The 18,913-nt window shown below is 49.6% G+C and overlaps 1 protein-coding gene across 1 annotated transcript in view; it reads left to right on the top strand.

Annotated features, from left to right (window-relative positions):
- The window catches only part of LOC311241962 (NXPE family member 3-like), a gene marked incomplete at both ends in the record, with an annotated part of 62,815 nt that overhangs the window by 2,450 nt on the left and 41,452 nt on the right, over positions 1 to 18,913 (top strand). The gene's annotated exons all lie outside the window — the stretch shown is intronic.

The raw sequence follows: 18,913 nt of genomic DNA, 5'->3' as shown, positions 1-18,913 counted from the left end.
ATGTACAGTTTTGCTTGTTTATACAGTGTTTCTCCCCCCCCCCCCCCCCCCCCCCCCCAACCACCTCTAATGTAGATTACCCAGTATGGTTGTCAATATCCCAATGTACCCAACCCCCCCCACACAACCCCACCCAACCTCCTCCAATGTACAGTTTCTACGTCAAATGTATATACTCCCTTTTCTTGACTCCTTTTGTATCACAAACAGTACTGTATTTGCAAATCTGGTATGTCATAAATGTATAGATGTAGCAGTACTGTCTATCTGTATGTGATGTATGTCATATATGTCCTGATGAATTGAAAATGGGGGACCCTGATGTAAACAAGACGAAAGCCTTTCTCTGGTCTGCATCCCCTTAACAATTGTGTGTATTGAGCTGTACTGTATTGTACCCATTCTGCAATCTGTTAATAAAGTTTTCAATCAATCAATCAATCAATTTCTGCACATCTCTACCTCGTTTCTCCACATCCCTACCTCGTTTCGCCACATCTCTACCTCATTTATGCACATCTCTACCTCGTTTCTCCACATCCTTACCTTGTTTCTCCACATCTCTACCTCGTTTCTCCACATCCCTACCTCGTTTCTCCACATCTCTACCTCGTTTCTCCACATCCTTACCTTGTTTCTCCACATCCCTACCTCGTTTCTCCACATCCCTACCTCGTTTCTCCACATCTCTACCTCGTTTCTCCACATCCCTACCTCGTTTCTCCACATCCCTACCTCGTTTCTCCACATCCCTACCTCGTTTCTGCACATCTCTACCTCATTACTTCCTGCTTTCTTGCTGTCGGCTGATTTTTTCTGTCGCTCTGCCCTATTGCTACCTTAACCTTATAATTAATGATTAATTATAACTAGGGCTGTCAGTTTATCGCGTTAATTAGATTAATTAATTACACAGCAAATGATCACGTTATGAAAATTAACTCAAAATTAATTACATTTTTTTTTTTTTTATATAAATTTTTTTTTGATCTCATTCATTCCATAAGAACGTAGAATACACATTTACAGACTTTTTTTTATATGGTCCATTTGCATGTTCTTGGTATCTGATTCTAGGGACATCTATGGATCTCAGGGAATGTATTCCCAGTGTCATAAATACTGTGTCTGTTACTAGGCTTGAGTAAATTGTAATGAACCAAATGAGAATATCAATTACATTTTTTTTTATCTTTGACTGTGAATAACACTATGCTCAAATTTACCAGACCTGAAAAATCTAAGCAAATTAATAGATGGAAGATGATTAAACAGAAGGTTTTGTAGATACAGTACTGAATTCTGCCATCCGGACACATGCAATTTGAAATATGATTATAGAATATAGAATATCAGGCATAAAATGGTTATGCGATTAAAATGCGATTAATTAGATTAATTAATTACAAATCCTGTAATTAATTAGATTAATTTTTGTAATCACCTGACAGCACTAATTATAACCCTTCAATTCTAAATACTCAGACTTCCAGTTCCTATGATAGTAGTTCTCTAGAACCTTTAATCTATATTACTCAGATTTATGACCGCAGTGCATTGTCGAAAGGACTAGCGTAGCAGGATCTCTCCGTGGGAGGACTAGGGAGGTGAAGGGAGGTGAAGGGAGTCTCCGTCTTGTCAGCTAAACACAAAGGACTGTGTCGGGCACCTGGAGAGAGGATTGCACTGCTGAAGATGAGGATATTTCATAAAGAGACAGTACTCTAGACCCCGGTTGTGAAGCGACCAGCGAAAGACAACAAGGCCCACCATCACCAGCTAAGTACCTAGCTTAGCTTCAGTTTATTAGTGAAATATGAGTTTTGGAAATGTATTCAGAAACTAGCAAATATCGACAGAAGGAAATGTGCTGCGCCATTTTGTTTGTAGTCATATGAGGAGAGGAGACCCAGGGCTTTCGAATGGCGTTGGAATTTCGAAAAATGACACTACCCAGCTCAAGCCAGCTCCTGTCAATCAAATTACTTGTCGATTAACTTTTTATTTATATTATTTTTGGGATTATCTACCACAAATTAGAACACAGTTAGTTTATCTACCTTTCTGTGAAGGTCTAGCAAAAAACGGCGTTGCAATCTGATGAAAAATGGCGGATCTCAGTCAAGTATGCAATGTAACCATGAGTAACTTTACATGCATCACACTAAGCGAACTGTGTAAAACTGTCTCAGAAGCAAACTCCACAACCTCAGATATTGATCCTGGACATTATAAACACATCTCTTAAAACTGGCATCTTCCCAGATGCCTTTAAAACAGCTGTTGTAAAGCCTCTATTAAAGAAACCTAAATTGGATAACAACACAGTAGCAAACCACAGACCAATATCAAATTTACCATTTATCAGTAAAATATTGGAAAGAATAGTCTCAGTCCAAATAAATTCCTATCTTAAAGAAAACAACATCTTAGAAGTCTTTCAGTCAGGTTTCAGAAGATACCACAGTACGGAAACTGCACTCACAAGGTAATTAGTGACCTCAGACTCAACTCTCCATCCTTATCCTATTAGATCTCAGTGCAGCTTTTGATACTATTGATCACAACATCCTAATCGACTTGAAAAGCGTTTTGGTTTCTCTGGCTGCATGTTGAACTGGATCAAAACATATATCAGAGGAAGGGTGTTTTATATTAGTCTAGGAGACTGTTACGTTCAACCCTACAATATGGCTCATTTAGGCCTTGAACGTAAAGTGGTGGACACAGGACAAGACAGGAGTTTATCAAAAATACATCAGATAAACATAAGAGTCGCTATGGGGTTGCACAAGGCATGCTGTTTAGGTCCATTACTCTTTTCTCTCTGTATGCTACCGCTCGGCAACATCATCAGAGAGTATGGTATAGATTTCCAATCCACACCTATGCGGACGATACACAATTGTACATATCTGCTGAACCAAATGATGCGACAGCCATAAACTCCATTACCAACTGTCTGTCAGCAATAAACAAATGGATGAACGATAACTTTCTCAAATTTAATGAGGACAAAACTGAAGTCCTACTTGGCCCCAAATCAAAATCATATAATCTAGGAATCCACTTGTGTAACTGAGGGGTTACAAAACCCTGACTGTATTAAAGATTGTGATAGATTAAACCACTGCTAGTTATGTACTTTAATTACTGGCCAGACAGTACATCAAATATAGATGGTAAACACCCACAAGAATACGGCATTGACAAAGAAATAGTATTTGAGGGTAATTTATTATTATTAGGCAACGTTAGGTTACAGAATGAGAATTAGGGTCGCGCTTGTATGGCGAAGAATATACGTAAAGTCAGTCAAGAGCATGAGTCACTAAGAATAGCAGGAATCCTACGATGGGTCTAAGTTGACACCACCTGTCGTATAGTAGCAATTATATAGGGCAACACTGGTACCGACTGAGACAATGGGTTCCCTCCGGGGTGTAAGGCCTGGAGGGTAGAGGAATGTTCGGGTACTCCGTCTGATTCAATGAGGAATAAAAAGACTCCAGGTACAGGAGTCGGTCCTTGTAAACTCCCTTGATCAGCAGCAAAAGCAATAATTGTAATCCAAATGCCCGACAGCATTGATGACAGCTAGCCAGCCCCGTCCACGAGGCAGGCCCGAGTTGTAATCCTCACGAGGTTGAATCCCAAACGATAGTGGAAATCAACGATGCTCTTCTCCGGGTACCACGTCCCAAATCAATATAATCCAACCAGGAATGGTTCTGCAATCGCCGACGCCGATTCTCCTGTGTACATGTCCAACGGTTCTCCGCCTAGGACTCCTCGGGTGTGGGCGACGTATTTAGGCCACACAGCCTGGTTAAGTACACTAGCTAAAGACACGACGAACCGCTGGGTAATGTTACACACGAAAGAACTGTGGCCGCACGATATACAATAAATGATCGACTATTTACTTCACATTAGATTAAGTCGAACTCAACGTTACTTCATTAAACTCTGACACTTTTATCATTCTATTCGCACGCGGTTCTCAATGCTCTGTTAGATGCAAGGTTTGTCACTTCACTGCACGTTGACTCGTGGTGAAGGTGGGTAAGGTACTGAACGTAACTGAATTGAACTAAGCGACTAAGCACGGTGTGCGCACCTTGCGCTGTATTTATACTTAAGTGAATATCTAGTCCCAACCTCAGTCCTTGTCTCGTATTACTACGCTGACTCCGGGCATGTTCCGACATGCCTGCAGTTGTCTTTGAACTTGCCGTTGGGGGCTTGCGCGCTGGCGCCTGGGGGCGCTGTCCAATAGGAGAGCGAATATTACTCTGGTCTGAACGCAGGTAAAGGGATATTCCGTGTATATGTAACAAGTGCCTTGTTGCCTTGTATAGATAATTACACCCCATCACAAAATACACTTTAATACATTCCACTAATACTCCTAAACGTTTTATTTTATTGATTTAAGTTGATTTCATTCCTTTCGTTTTGTATTATTGCACTTTTGGGAGTTGTAGCTGAGGGGTACAATTCCCTGACTGTATTGTTAGATATGATATTTAATACCACTACCTCATGTACTTTAACTTCTGGCCACCCAGTACAAGATATAAGTATGATGAACACTTTCCCACCTGATGAAACGAACCAACACAAATGGACCAAATCGAATATTTAATACAGCAAAGGGTGTATACAACATTCACTTAATTACATTTATGATTTGAAATGTTAAGTATGCACTTTTATGGCAAATGAGTATTCGTAGGTAAATCAACATTGAATGTCCAATCTCTGGTTGCGCAGGGAGTAAGTATACAACCTGGAATATTTAGGAAACGATAGCGATAGTACTTAAATGATTATAGCTGGATACACTAAGGGGGGGGGGTCCCGCTGGTTGTAAGACAGTAGGAGGGGGGGGTTAGAGAAGTCGCTGGCGGTATCCCATCTGGCCGACGGTGTCTTGGGAGAATCCAAAGTCTTAGACCCAGTGCCCACAGAACCTCGGGCCGCAGACGAACACAGCTGGACCCTCTGTGGAACGGTATCTGCCGGTCCACAACGGAGAGACGTGGTGCGACCTCACGTGTAGAGCGCCGCCTCACCTGTAGTCCTCTCCGGGGGGGTAATTCCAACACTCGACAGTGTTGGCCTTTATCCATGGAATAATCAAAGCACATAAAGCATAATCCAAGAGCCGTGGAAGGCTCGCCGTCGTCGGGTAGAGTAATCCAATATACAGGTCCAGTCGCTCTTGACCCGGAGCTCCTCGGATGCAATCACCACTAGGGGTCTGACCAGCCTGGATAAGCGTCCAGATAACGTCAGGAACGATGGGGGTACTGATAACTGTAGAACTCAAACCGAACGATGCACCATACATAAATAGACTATTATTAGCTTAATAGAATACGTCCAACTCGACGGTATGGTGCCAAACTATGACCATTCAACTATTAATCTACACGATATCTCAATGCCTATTCTGGGCCAAGTAGGCCCTACTACACCGCACGTGCTTCGTGGGGAGGCTTTTGCGTCTGTCACTCTGTTGGAGGGTAAAGAACTGGACTAAAAAGAAAGTTCTACTTTACGAGCGCCATATATATATGCGCTATGAACAAATAGTACCACACGTATTTCGCCTGGCATATTACTGCGCGGAACCGGGGGTTGCCTCGACATGTTAGGCGGCACGATTGAACTTGAACCTAGGGGGTATGGCAACCTGGCGCCAGGTTCTCGTCCAATGGTAGAATGAAACTATTATGGGCTGTTTAGTAGAAACGGGGATATTCAATGCATATTGTACAAGGAATATACAGGGGATATCAAACGATATACAAATACAATTAAATATATATATATAAATAAATATACATATTCGGTTTAATCTGATCCTTCACAACAGGAGTTAAGGCTTTTATTTTGAAATCGACACCCTTACTTTTCCGGTCCTCCGGGACACGCATCTTACCTGCTTCCTGGTTGTGAGTCAGACTCTCCGGGGATTCCGAGAGCTCACGTGCTGCAGTGCAGATGACTATTCCTAATGCTGGTGCATTGTGTTGCATTGTAATCTAACAGGAGGAAAATAAAGACCATCAACAGTCATCCATGTCTGTCGTCCTTAATACACAACGCCGTCAGAGAGTACACCGGTCACACTTGGTGCCGCTAGACCTCGGACAACGGACAACGCTCGTCTGTCCACCGGGGACGCTGTCTGCACGCCGCTTCTTCATTCAACTGGCTGTGCTGAGTACAACGTCGAACGTTAACGTGTGCGCATAGGATAAGCGCATATGTGATATTGGTTGTTTTTGTTTGATAATAATATTCTATAGATTGTAATTGTAAATATTATTGTAATGATACAGTAATTGGAAACGACACTAGTTGTACAAGACCATTGTATTTTCTTTTTTTTCCTTTTTCTTTCATCTGTTATGTATTGTGAATAGATAGCCTATGGTCTAATGTTCAAAGTTTGAGCAGTAACAAGTGTTGCTATCTAACACATGCCCACTGTAAATATAATTGGGAACTAATTTGTTTATATGGTTGGCTGGTGATGAGATATATATATATATATAGTTTTTTCCCCCCCATCTGTTCTGGTAAATTGTGAATGGATAGCCATACAGTAGCCTACATGTATTCGTGTGTAGTCTAGTGTTTAAAGTCTGAGCAGTAACGAGCGGCCATTTAACACATTCACACATACTTCTCTTTTGTTTATAGCCCTCTAAAGCATTTTTGTTTTTATTCTTGAACATGTCTGAAGAAGTACCACCAGATCTGGAGATGGTGGGTATGATGCCTGTATATGGCAGGGGTCAGTCAGCTCTTATGTGTGGGAGGGGAAGACCTGTGGAACTGAGTCAGTCTACAGTTCGCCAGTCAGTGTTTGAAGCAGTGGGGCCAGTGGCCACATCTACTCCAATCACGCATGGCAATGATGCAGCCCCGCAACTCGCTAGGTCAGAGGATTTAGGCAGCCTCGTCACAGACCTTGCCATACAGATAGGAGAACAAATTGCATCTACTCTGCATGCCATGCACCAGACCAGTTATAAGCCCCAGGTCCCCGCCCCTGAGCCCCAGGTCCCCGCCCCTGAGCCCAAGGTCCCCGCACCCCAACCACAATGTTTTTCTGGGTGTGCAGACATGTCAAGGATGAAAGTAATAGTTCAGGCGGAGACTAAACCACCTCCGTTCTTCAGAGGTGATCGCACTGAGCCAGTCTCCATACATGAGTGGGAAGACATGATGCTAGTGTATCTGTCTAGAACGAGTTGTAAAACCGACAGAGAATTGTGTGATCTAGTGATGGGCAGGTTGACTGGTAAAGCTAGAGACATAGTGAAGGTGTCACTGCGTAGCCGGCCTGAGTTGTCTGCCAATATGACCCCTGCAGCTGTGTTTGACATTTTAAAGCGTAACTTCAGCGAGCTGACATACTCCAGTATGCCCATGGCCGACTTCTATGCCATGGTTCCCAGGCCTAGTGAGGGAGTGATGGATTACTGGGTCCGGCTGAATAAAGCAATCGATGTTGCAGATGAGTGTCTACGTCGCCGGGGTCGGTGTGTTGATGATGCGAGCGCCGAGGTCGTGATGATGTTGATCACGCACTGCCCAGATCCCAGTCTAGCTATGTCCTTCCAGCTGAAGCCTGTGGAGCAGTGGACTGCAGCTGAGGTCCAGGAGCGTCTAGATGGTTACCAGAGAGACCAAAGGAGATCCAGTTCACGGGCACAGCAGGTTAACATCTCGGCATGCAGTCAGAGCCCCATGGCTGGTGGCCCATCCCCTCCTGTCCTGTATGGTGGGGCCCAGCAGTCTTCTGTTGTTGTGCAGTCACAGCAGCCTCCCTCCTTTGGCTCTTCTCATGAACAGCTTGGTGAGCCCCACAGGGTCTTAGCCGCAGCGCAGGCCCTCAGCCCTCCTACACCCATCTTAATGACTCCTGCCCCGGCGTGTCCCCCCTCTGTAGACCCTGGCCTTCATCAGGTGGTTGACTTGTTAGACCGTGTGCTCTCACTGTGTTCGGCCTCGCTGGCCCCAGCAGTACAGGCTCAGCCTGGTCAGCCGTCTCGCTCCCACATCCAGCCAAGTAATGGGCAGACGTACCACTCACGCAACCAGGCCAGACCGAGTCAGCAGAGTTACTCGCGCAACCAGGCCAGACCGAGTCAGCAGGGTTATTCGCGCAACCAGGCCAGACCGAATCAGCAGAGTTACCCGCACAACCAGCACGACCCATGCAAAGTGTGTCAAGACAGCAGGCATAACACTTATCAACACTGTATGCTCTATCGGCTGTGCCACCGCTGTTTCCGCCCTGGTCACTATGAGGACTCATGCCCTGGCATCTCCCAGCCATCAGCTGGATCAGCATCTCCCTCCAACAGACCCGCTCAGACCCATCCTGTCAATGCTGCCCCTTTAAACTAGCCAGCCCATGCAATGAGAGGGATAGTATGGGCAAGGTGAATGAAACCCTCGAGAGAGAACCAGACTTAGAAGCCATCTATGTAAACAGCTGCAGATTACTTCCAGAAAACGAAACAGCCATCTTTGTTGGGTCACAGAGAGTGAACGGAGCTAGTGAACTGTTTTATGCTCCAGTGTTAGTCAGTGACAAGTACACATTGAGGGGGATGTTGGATTGTCATGCACGCTCAGTGAGGAGGCTGAACAAAAGTTACAAACCGCTGGTGTTCTCCCTCGTGTCCAGCCGGCACCTGTGAATGTGGTGCTGGTTGGTTGTGGTGGCTTGACTACTCGACCAAAGTGTGTCTATGATTTGGAGATTGAAGTTTGTGGGTCAAAATTTGTGGTTCCTACGTTGGTTGTGCCAGGTCAGAGAGACGAGTTTATAATTGGCACTAATGTAATCAAGTCCGTTCTCCAAAGGCTGAAGTCGACTGAAAAGTACTGGGAGCTTGTGTCCTGCAGAAACAGAGACCCTGAGTGTGAGAAGTTCCTTGAGCTCTTAAGCTGCACCTCCCGCTGGTCGGGCCCAGACCCGCCCGGGGTGATAGGCACAGTGAAGCTATGCCAGGCGGTTACCCTCCTCCTTCAGCAGGAGTATCTAGTGTGGGGGAAGCTACCAGCCAGTGCACATGTGTCTCCGGGGAGTACAGTCATTGTGGAGCCCACCTCAGCGACATCATAGTGGGGAGAGTGGTGACTCCCATGTGGGGCGACCGCTGGGTCCCCATGAAGGTCTTGAACCCGACACAGAGCCCCATCACGCTCCGTCGTAATGCCAAACTGGCTGATGTCTCACCTTGTCTTGCTGTTGAAGATCTGTCTATCACTCAGGGCCTGTGTCAGCAGCAGTCTGGTGTCTCCAGCTCCTCCGCCTCTCCTGGCTCCTCGTTAGATGCTGAGCAGATGTTGGCCGACTGTGGACTGGAGGACGTGAACATCAAGTCATGTGAGGTGTCTCCTGATGGGAAGAAGAGGCTAGCTGACCTACTGGTGACGTATCAAGATGTCTTCTCCAAGGACAAGCTGGACTGTGGAGAGGTCAAAGACTTTGTGCACCGTATCCACCTCTCGGACGACCGTCCGTTCCGCCTGCCCTTTAGGCGTGTCCCCCCAGCTGACTATCACAAACTGAGAGAGGTGTTGACTGAGATGGAGGTGAAGGGGATAATCTCCAAGTCGATGAGCGAGTATGCCTCACCTCTGGTCATGGTGTGGAAGAAGAATGGAGACCTCAGGATCTGTACGGATTTCCGCTGGCTCAACGCAAAGACCGTCAAAGATGCTCATCCGTTGCCCCATCAGTCCGACTGCCTTGCTGCCCTTGGTGGGAACGCTTTCTTTAGCACCATGGATCTGACCTCAGGGTTCTACAACGTCCCTCTCCATGTGTCTGACCGGCGGTACACTGCCTTCACAACACCACTGGGCTTGTACGAGTACAACAGACTCCCGCAAGGCCTGTGCAACAGTCCGGCATCTTTCATGCGTATGATGCTCGGCATCTTTGGCGACCTCAACTACTCCAGCCTCTTGTGCTACTTGGACGACCTGCTGGTGTTTGCGCCGTCTGAGGAGGAGGCGTTGAAGCGATTGGAGGTGGTCTTCTGCAGACTCAGAGTGAACAACCTCAAGCTCGCACAGAAGAAATGTAACTTCTTACAGAGGTCGGTCAGGTTCCTGGGTCATGTGGTCGATGCCAGTGGAGTCTCTGTCGACCAAGAGAAGGTCTCCGTCATCTCTGGCTTCCAGAGAGAGGATCTGATGGAGTCGGATGGCCGCACTCCCGCTCAGAAGAGAGTGAGATCCTTCCTCGGCATGGTGTTGTATTACCAAAATTTCATACATGGCTGCTCCAGTATAGCCAAGCCCCTCTTCGCCTTGACAGCTGGCCAGAAGAGAAAAGGGAAGACCAGTGCTGGTCGTACGAGAGCCGGTACGTTCCGGAAGCTGACTCCTGAGGACTGGACTCCCGCCTGTGAGACTGCGTTTGAGGAGCTCAAGAGGGCGCTCGTCGAATGTGTAGTGCTGGCTCACCCGGACTTTGAGAGGCCGTTCATCCTCTCCACTGACGCGTCGTTGGACGGTATTGGAGCAGTGCTCTCTCAAGTCCCTGTCGGGGAGGAAAAGGCCAGACCAATCGCCTTTGCGAGCAAGTCGCTCAGCCGCAGTCAAGCGAACTATCCTGCCCACAGACTGGAGTTCCTGGCCCTCAAATGGTCAGTGTGTGACAAATTCAGTCACTGGCTCAAGGGTCACAAGTTCACTGTGTGGACTGATAATAATCCACTCACGTACATCATGACCAAGCCTAAACTTGACGCATGCGAGCAGCGCTGGGTGTCCAAGCTGGCCCCTTACTGCTTCGACATCAAGCATGTGCCTGGGAGGCTGAATACAGTGGCCGATGCGCTGAGCAGAGATCCCTTCGTGAGGCCGCTCAGCCGGCGTCTCTTGACCGAGCCTTACTCCGCTCTTCTGGAGCAGGTGTGTGATGTGGAGAACAGGGGGGTGCAGGATATCTTCCGTCTGACATGCCAGCCCCTAGCTCTAGTGACCCCTTCTGGATGTGCGGTTGCTGATGTGTCCATGTCGGCGGATGAGACCTCCACGGTGCTTTCCTCCCAGGAGGACTGGGACTCTGCACCAAGACACAGGGCAGTATCTATGGCGGGTCACCTGTCCACTGTTGTCACTGCCGACCACGACGCAGTCTCCTCCTTGTCGTTGGCCGATCTGCAGGCCCGCCAGCGAAAAGACGCCACCGTCTCCAGAGTCATCTTTTACGTTGAAAGGGGCCGCAGACCCTCCAGACGCGAGCGCTGCTAGGAAGATCAGCCCGCCTTGAGGATGCTGAAGCAGTGGGAGAGGCTCGCTATGCAGAACGGCATATTGTACAGGGTTACGAAGGACCACATGACCAGGCACAAGAGGTTCCAGTATGTTCTGCCTGAGTCCTTGAAGTTGGAGGCGCTGTCTGGAGTGCATGACTTGGCTGGTCACCAAGGTCAACCTAGAACGCTGTCTCTCGTACGTCAGCGTTTCTACTGGTATGACATGGAGAAGGATGTGCGGGGCCATGTGAGGAACTGTCCCAGATGCGTACTCAGCAAGACTCCAGAGCCGGCGGCCAGAGCCCCTCTGGAGAGCATAATAACCTCTGCACCACTGGAGCTGGTGTGCATCGACTTCTGGTCAGCTGAAGATAATAACAATAAGTCTGTGGATGTTCTGGTCATAACTGACCACTTTACAAAGCTGGCCCACGCCTTCCCCTGCAAAGACCAAACCGCGAAGAAGGTTGCTAAAAAGCTGTGGGACAACTATTTCTGTGTGTATGGCTTCCCACAGCGCCTGCATTCGGACCAAGGAGCGAACTTCCAGAGTGAGTTGATGGCGGAGCTGCTGGAGTTAGCAGGGGTCACGCAGTCCCGGACCACTCCGTATCACCCTATGGGGAATGGTGGCACTGAGAGATTCAATCGGACCCTGGGTGGAATGCTGCGCTCCCTGCCATCGGAGTCTAAGCACAGATGGCCCCAGATGGTCCAGAGCCTGACCTTCGCCTACAATTGTACACAGCATGAGACGACTGGCTTTGCCCCCTTTTACCTGATGTTCGGGAGGGTCCCGCGTCTGCCAGTTGATCTGCTGTTTAAGAATGTGCTCCAGGACGAGGTGGTCTGTGACTATGATGCCTATGTGAAGTCCCTGGCGGCCGATCTCCAGTCTGCTATGCTGTTGGCCCAGAGGCACACCTCAGTGGAACAGGCGCATCAGGCTGACCAGTACAACAAAAAGATGAAGGGCTTGCCCCTCTCGGTGGGTGATCGGGTCCTGGTGGCGAACAAGGGCGCCAGAGGGAAGCGGAAGCTGGCGGACAAATGGGAGCCGGACGTCTACACCGTCATCGCTTCCAGACCACAGTGCCACATATATCGGATCAGAGACCGGACTGGACGGGAGAAGACAGTCCACAGGAACCTCCTGCTTCAGGTCAACTTCCTCCCCTTGGACGGGTCATTTGATGATGAGGGTCTAGCCGCGGACAGCGACACCTGTGCGCCTGGTGAAGCCTCCCTCTCAGTCATGCCTGGAGCTAGCGCCTCAGACGTGGACGGTGTGGCGGCAGAGCCTTCCATGGGAGATGGACCTGATGGGGGTCGCACCGCATCATGGGTGCAAGAGGAAGCCTCCCTCTCAGTCATGCCTGAAGCTAGCGCCTCAGACGTGGACAGTGTGGCAGCAGAGCCTTCCATGGGAGATGGGGATCGCACCGCATCATGGGTGCAAGAGCAGTCTTCAGTGGAGAGTGAGGATGACGGGCTATGTCCGTATTCCCCCCAGGGGATGTCCCCTGCTCTGAGTGAGCTTCCAGTGGCAAGTGCCGCCAGTCCCCCACTGTTGCTTGCTCCACCGAGTTCCCCCCCTGCTGTAGTCCAGCATGATGACAGTGTTGTGTCCACACAACCAGGGCGTACTCCTGAGCTAATGAGTGTCAGTGTGCCTGGTCAGAGCCAGGGTCCACAGACCACTGAACACTACACGTCCAGGTTCGGTAGGGTCATCAAGCCAGTCTTTCGGCTGATAGAGACAATGGTCCAAATTGAGAGTATGATGGGCTTCGAGCCACAAGCCTCTATCAAACGTGTGTGAGGTTAGCTGCAGTGTTGTGTATAGCGCTTACAGCCTGATACAGTGTCCTTTGTGGTGATAAGGAGTAACAGTTTTATTTATGTGTATGTGCCCTCGTCATGGTATGGTCAAGTGTAGCTGGATGGTGTATAAGGCACCGTCGTTATCCCTGGAGGTATGGTGGGAGTTGGCCACTCCTGGTGCCCTCCTGGCCTTTTATTAGGTGACAGGTATCGTTGGATTGTTCCGCAGTGTGTGGTTCTCATAGTAAGCTTGTGACTAGTGTGACACGAGGTAGGCACAGTTTTATTTTCTTCGATGTAGGTGTAATTCTGTGGGGTGAATGTAACAAGTGCCTTGTTGCCTTGTATAGATAATTACACCCCATCACAAAATACACTTTAATACATTCCACTAATACTCCTAAACGTTTTATTTTATTGATTTAAGTTGATTTCATTCCTTTCGTTTTGTTTTATTGCACTTTTGGGAGTTAAGGCTTTTATTTTGAAATCGACACCCTTACTTTTCCGGTCCTCCGGGACACGCATCTTACCTGCTTCCTGGTTGTGAGTCAGACTCTCCGGGGATTCCGAGAGCTCACGTGCTGCAGTGCAGATGACTATTCCTAATGCTGGTGCATTGTGTTGCATTGTAATCTAACAGGAGGAAAATAAAGACCATCAACAGTCATCCATGTCTGTCGTCCTTAATACACAACGCCGTCAGAGAGTACACCGGTCACATATATATATAAATAATATACAAAGTATATCAAGCGTGGCTCAGGGGTAGAGCGGGTCGTCCAATGATCGAAGGGTTGGTGGTTCGAATCCCGCTCAAGCCCATGTCCATCCCACTGCCGTTGTGTCCTTGGGCAAGACACTTAACCTACTTGCCTCGTATGAATGTGTATGCATGTGAATGAATGTTGGTGGTGGTCGGAGGGGCCGTAGGCGATGATTATTCGCCACGCTTCCGTGAGTCTGCCTCAGGGCACCTCTGGCTGCAATTGTAGCTTACCACCACCGGTATGACTGTGTATGAACGAATAATGGACTCTGTGAAGCGCTCTGAGTCAGAGAAGAGCGCTATATAAATCCTATCCATTATTATTATTATTATTAATAAAGGGATATTCTCAGTTTAATCTGGCCCTTCACAACAGCCGCCTCCTAATTAGTCCACACCTAATTAGTTAAAGGAAGACAGATTAATAGTCCAGTCAACTGCTCAACGTCTGTTGTGGGGAGTAGGGCAATCTACAAAGTCAGTGGGTCATGATCGTCATCAGGGGAGTCAGGGAGCCTCGGCAACTCTATCAGCCTCGCCACGGGTCGGGTGTAACGGTGAGGCAGGTCGGCCATCCTGGGTATACTGGGCTGTGCTCGCCACTGGCGACAGTCTGGTCGAGTCCGCTGGAAGCGACGTACTGCTTCTCTTCCGTTCAGTATCCAATAGCGACGTCGGATCTCAGCGAAGACTCTCTCTGCCCCAGCGTGGTGCACATCCTCGTCGTATTTCTTTATGATGAGCTCAGTGACCTTGTGTCGGCTGTTGAGGACTATAGGAAACTTGACGTCATCCGTTAAGTCCGGGGCCCGTCTCAGACGACCACCCACCCTGATGAGGCCATGGGTGTCGCGCTCGGGGGCCAAGTGGAGCAGTCTGCTGTCTGACGGGATTGGCTTTGTTCCCTGCAGGCAGTCTAGCTCGTTGGGGAACGAGTCTCTTTGGGCTCGCTGTAGCAGAAGGAGTTCTGCCTCTTCGTAGTTCGCTGCGTTAATGTCGGTAGTGGGGGGAACCTCAGGGTGGTGCCACAGGAATGTCTTTAGCTGCGCACTCTCAAAGGTGAGGCAGTCGTCTATGTTAGGGTCAGTGGGGACTGTGGTGTGCGTCAACCCACAGAACATAGATTTCTTGATCTCTGCCTCCTCTTGACTAGCCTCCCGAGGGGTGGGGGTAGGCCACTCTTCCTCCGGGAGCTTGAGGAACTCAGGACCGTCACTGTAGATATTGTGACGTGTGAGGTCATCTAGGGACATCCCCCGTGTGATGACATCGGCTGGGTTCTGTTTCGTGTCCACGTACCTCCAGCACGCTGATCCTACTAGGTCTTGAATCTCTGTGATTCTGACTCCCACGAAGACCTTGTATCTACAAGAATCGAACTGGATCCATGTGAGTACGGTCATGGAGTCTGACCACAAGATTGTTCTTTGCACCGGGATGGTGAGTTCACGTTGGATTAACGTGGCGAGTTGCGCGCCTACCAGAGCTGCGCAGAGCTCTAGACGCGGGATCGATTGTTGCTTGCGGGGGGCTATCCTTGAGCGAGCCAGGATGAAGGCTGTGTGTATTTCTCCTCCCTCCTCTCGGGCCCGCAAGTAAGCCACCGAACCGTAGGCCACTTCTGAGGCGTCGCTGAAGACGTGCAGGTCCATCTGGCACGTCTCCAGCCACACTGTGGGTGGGAAGTAGCTTCGGCGTATGTTCACATTTTGGAGCGAGTTGAGTTCTCTCTCCCACTCTCTCCAGGTGGAAGCTAGGTGGTCGGGTATGGGGTCGTCCCAGCCCTGTTCCTTGTCCCACAGCTCTCGTACAATCATTTTCGCCCGAGTGGTGTAAGGTAGGATACACCCCAGCGGGTCGTATTGACTTGCGAGTGTTCTGTATACGCTCCGTCTGGTGGTCGGTAGAGGGGTCGACCTTCCCTGCTCCGTGGTCAGGGGTGTGTATTTGTAATGGAGCGAGTCTGTTTTGAAGCGCCAGACTAGGCCCAATGTCATTTCCTGTGCTTCACCTGGGGTGGTCGCCATCCAGGTCGCCTTTGTCTCTGGGGAGAGGCTGCGAAGTACTTGAGGGTCACTGCTGGCCCACTGCCGGAGATCAAAGCCGCCTTTGATCAGTGAGGCGCGGAGCTTGAGCAGGGCTTCGGCTTCTTCTGGCGTCGAGACGCTTTGCAGACAGTTGTCCACGTAGAAACTCCTCTCTACACTTTGTCTGACCTCCTCGTCAGCTTCAGGGTCTTCTGTCACATGTTTTTGCAGTGCGAACGTAGCACAGCATGGGCTGCATGTGGTTCCGAAGGGGAGGACCTCCCATTGGTAGATGGATGGTTGCTCATCTTTGATCCTCTCTCTCCATAGGAACCGCAGCAAGGGCTTGTCCTCCTCCACTAGTCGCACCTGCAGGAACATCCCTTTGATGTCGCCGCTGATGGCCACCTTGTCTTGGCGGAAACGTAGTAGTACGCCGAGGAGAGAGGGGCCGAGTGTCGGGCCGGGCAAGAGTTCTTTATTCAGATTCTGTAGTCCGATCTGGTAGCTGCAGTTGAATACAATGCGATCCTTGCCGTTGTGGTGGACCTTGTGGTGGGGCACGTACCAAGATTCGATCGTCTGGTCGGCCTCTTGAATGTCAATTTTCTTTATGTGTCCCGCTGTGATCAGCTTGTCGATCTCAGCGCGGTACACCGTGGCTTGAGTGGGGTCTTTGGCTAGACGCCGCTCGGTGTTCAGTAGATATCGCTCTGTCGCTTCTTTTGAGGCGTGGAGGGTGGGCATACCCTCTCGCCTCAAGAGTGGAGTTGCGTATCTCATCACTCCATTGACCTCGACTCTCTTTGTCCTCTGCTCGAGGAGGGTTATGGCATAAGTGTCTTCCTTTGAGTGAACAAGTTTCTTTTCATTCCTAAAGGGCATCGCGTCTAATGTCCATAGCCTCTCGACGTGCTGTAAGAGGGTGGTGTCTTCTTCGTTTATCCTCGTGTAGAGACAGCGAGTGGCTGTCGGTCGGTTGGAAGACCCGGAGAGGGGGCCTTGTAGTGTCCAACCCAGGCGGGTCTCGACCGCTGCTGGACAGCCTCTGGGCCCGATGTGGACCCAGTCCGTTGGGACGATGAAGTGTGCGTGGTCGGATCCTATGAGCAGGGTCGGGGTGGCGTCGTCGATGAGCGGTATAGGTAGTTGACGTACAGTAGAAGCCCTCGAGAATCACGTCCCCACTGCCACTCATCTACCACTCCAATGTCACTTTAGAACTCACTCAGGTGTTAATTTTCGGGGGCTGGTACTTAATTTAAGTGCTTCCCCAGGGAGGGGGTCGGGGGCTACTGCCCTCAGACCCCCAAAATAATTTGTATATGGGCAGTCTGACTTGACGTACTGACCATATATTAGTGTTGCAATGCATGATAAATAAACAGTGAAAAAATCTAAGAAATCGGATGGGGCTGGGACATTTGGGACGAATAAAAATGTAAGATGAAAATCTCCCCAGCCGTGGAGGTGTGAAATCTGGCCCGGTCCAGAACAATAGGAGTCACAAAATCAGAGTGGTGAAGTAGTGGCAGAGTAGCAGTAAATGCCTGACTTCTAAGGGCTTCTACTGTAGGTGCACGTATTTTTCCATCAGCTTTGGGATGGGGTAGGTGTACTGTGACAGGCCTATGTCGTGGCTGGTGAAGGCGTTAGTGATGCTATACTGCTTCTCGGGCTGCCCGACCGCTGCTATCGTGAAGGAGACATTTTCACCCTTTATGGTCTTCAGGACTCTTCTAATGGTACGGATTGTCATTGTTTCTTCGCTCCCCCGCAGACCCAGCCGGGCTGCGGCGGATGCGAGGAGGAGAGTCTTTTCTGACCCATCGTCTAGGACGGCGTAAGTGTCCATGACCTTGTCCTCGTAGCTTAAGATCACTCGGACCACCTTCAAGAGCACTCGGGAGCCCCCGCTCTTCGCAGGGTCTATGTACATGACGTTCACTCTCGAGCTGCTTGGGGGTACGGGTTTCTTCTTGTTGCTGTCGTGTAGGACCTCCAAGTGGGCGCCGTCGCACTTGCTGCATCTTTTCTTTAAGCGGCACTCAGCTGCCATATGGCTGCGCGCGCAGCGGAAGCAGCGGCGGTTGGCTTTGATCCACTGACTCACCTCGTCAGCGGTCAGCTTCTTGAAGGTGTCACATTGAGACAGCCAATGTTCCTTTTCACAGTACTGGCATACAATCTTCCACTTCCCCTTGGTCTGGGGGGTGCTGTGGTTCTTGTGCTGCGGTACTGACTCGGCCTGGTGCATAACGGTCACTGACCGGCGGTTATCGTTGGACCTCCGAGGTCCATCTCTTGGGCTAGATCCACTCCACACGAATGTGTCCAGTCGTAGGCTACTAACTTCCCTTGCGAGGAAAGCGGCCAGGTCTAGGAGGGATGGCTCGGGGCCGTTGGGATCACGGTGGTCTCTCTGCCGCCGAAAATGCTCTTGGCGGGCTGGAGGGAGCTTCTCCAGTATTCGCTCCACATTAGAATTGGCATACAGTTCATATCTCCCCTTCTCCTTTTGGGACCCCAGCATCCCTACTAGGGATTGTACCTTGATAGAGAGGTCATCAAGTGCTCTATTGTCTTTGGCTGGGGGGAGGCGGTCGATATCCCGTATTTCTTGGATCACGTAATCCCATATGCGTCCATAACGCTGGTCGAGGGCCACCAGAGCCGCGGAGTATGGGGTGCTTGAGTTGGAATATGCCAGCGCTATGTTATGCGCTCTGGGCACCTTGAGATGCTTGAGGAGGATGGCATATTTGTACGACTCGTCGGGGACATCGGACATCATAGTCTCCAAACACATGCGTAATTCCATGTACTGTGCTCTGTCCTCGCGCGTAAAGTCTGGGAACGTCGGTGTGCCAAGGTACGATGCCATGGATGGCTGGTACATTGGTGAGCGTAGGGGAAGAGGCCTCCTGGGCGAGTCTCCCCGTACGTGTGGTCGTGGGTTAGTACTTGGTGGGTACCAGAGGCCGGGT

The sequence above is a fragment of the Notolepis coatsorum genome, assembly GCF_963971535.1.
Source record: "Notolepis coatsorum genome assembly, chromosome: 15".
In the NCBI taxonomy this organism is placed as follows: domain Eukaryota; kingdom Metazoa; phylum Chordata; class Actinopteri; order Aulopiformes; family Paralepididae; genus Notolepis; species Notolepis coatsorum.
The sequence above is the reverse complement of the archived record's forward strand: the minus strand, read 5'-3'. Positions and strand labels throughout refer to the sequence as shown.